This window comes from Nerophis ophidion, linkage group LG04, assembly GCF_033978795.1.
Source record: "Nerophis ophidion isolate RoL-2023_Sa linkage group LG04, RoL_Noph_v1.0, whole genome shotgun sequence".
Classification (NCBI taxonomy): Eukaryota; Metazoa; Chordata; class Actinopteri; order Syngnathiformes; family Syngnathidae; genus Nerophis; species Nerophis ophidion.
Window position 1 is genome coordinate 65979890 of NC_084614.1, and position 2270 is coordinate 65982159.

The window sequence follows — 2270 nt, forward strand, 5'->3', positions numbered from 1 at the left end:
TATTCCGTTTGTATTTACATCTAACACAATTTCCCAACTCATAGGGAAACTGGGTTTGTACACTAAAAAAACAACAACCTTATTTTTACAGCAAAAAAAAACGGGCAGATAAGTTGCACAACTTTTACTGTAAAAAAAAATGATATTAGTGTTTTTTTTTAATTCCATTTACAGTAATATTCTGTAAAAAAAAATAATAATAATTTCATAGTAAAATTCTGGAGACTGAGTTGCCAGTTTTTCGCTGTAAAATTTAAAGGTTTTCTTTTTCACAGCATTTGTAAAAGAAAATAAATAATAATCAAATGCATAGGTAATTATAAACATGTATTATACATTCATATATTATAGTAAGTATCATTGACTAAATCGGAAGTTACTCACCGGTTACTCAGTACTTGAGTATAGTTTTTCTCACTAAATTCTTACTCTTGCTCGATTAATTATTTGGATGCCTACTTTTTCAATTTTACTTGAGTCACATCCATCTAAAAATATGAGTACTTTTACTAGAGTGCAATTTTTGGCTCCTCTGTCGTAACATCCCGATAATATACAGTCAGAAGTTTACATCCACCCGAACAAATCATTTCATGCTGCCGAGGAGACACTACCAGCTGCGGTACATCATGATCGTTAACGAGAAGTTAAGCATCAAGACTTCTTTTCTCTTCTCGTCGTTTAACATTTACGTCCTCTTGGCTTATGGCTTCTCTTTTATAAGCAACACTGGCAAGCTAACTTTACGGTCGGATGATTTACGCAGCACAATCATCAGCTCGCAGCCAGCGTGAGTGTGTGTGTGTGTGTGTGTGTGTGTGTGTGTGTGTGTGTGTGTTTGTGGCAGAAGCTATGCGTCACATATAATGGAAAATGTGTTATCGTTGGGCGGGAATGAAACACCTGGAATTTCCCACTGTACTTGAACATGCACACCATGCATCAACTGTTTTTCAACTAATTATAATAGAAGTCAATCAATTGTTTGAATGTGACACACACTTGAACACGCTTGATAAGTAATGATTATAATAATGATAATATATTTTTTAAAAGTCATTCGCATGTGTGAGCAGTGAAGTGTCTTGCCCAAGTGCACAACGGCAGGGACTATATAGTATGTCAGGGAGCTGTATTTTTACCAAAACCCTTGAGTTTCTGGACGGCCGCTCTAAGTGTTGTCCATCTTCAGTTGAATATGCTACAAAGACAACATTTTTTTTTTTTTTTTTTTTTGCAAATGATTATTAACTTTAGAATTTGATGCCAGCAACACGTGCCAAAGAAGTTGGGAAAGGTGGCAATAAATACTGATAAAGTTGAGGAATACTCATCAAACACTTATTTGGAACATCCCACAGGTGTGGAGGCTAATTGGGAAAAGGGGGGGGGGGGGGGGGGGCATGATTGGGTATAAAAGCAGCTTCCATGAAATGCTAAGTAATTCACAAACAAGGAACGGGGCGAGGGTCACCACTTTGTAAGCAAATTGTCGAACAGTTTTGGAACAACATTTCTCAACGAGCTATTGCAAAGAATTTAGAGATTTTACTATCTACGGTCCGTAAAATCATCAAAAGGTTCAGAGAATCTGGAGAAATCACTGCACGTAAGCGATGATATTACGGACCTTTGATCCCTCAGGCGGTACTGCATCAAAAACCGACATCAGTGTGTAAAGGATATCACCACATGGGCTCAGGAACACTTCATAAAACCACTGTCAGTAACTACAGTTGGTTGCTACATCTGTAAGTGCAAGTTAAAACTCTACTATGCAAAGCAAAACCCATTTATCAAAAACACCCAGAAACGCCGCTGGCTTCGCTGGGCCCAAGCTCATCCAAGATGGACTGATGCAAAGTGGAAAAGTGTTCTGTGGTCTCACGAGTCCACATTTGAAATTATATTTTGAGACTGTGGACGTGGTGTCCTCCGGAACAAAGAGGAAAATAACCATCCGGATTGTCATAGGCGCAAAGTTCAAAAGCCAGCATCTGTGATGGTATGGGGGTGTATTAGTGCCCAAGGCATTGGTAACTTACACATCTGTGAAGGCACCATTAATGCTGAAAGGTCCATACAGGTTTTGGAGCAACATATGTTGTCATCCAAGCAACGTTATCATGGACGCCCCTGCTTATTTCAGCCAGACAATGCCAAGCCACGTGTTACAACAGCGTGGTATCGTAGTAAAAGAATGCGGGTACTCTCCTGGCCCACCTGCAGTCCAGACCTGTCTTCCATCGAAAATGTGTGGCGCATTATGA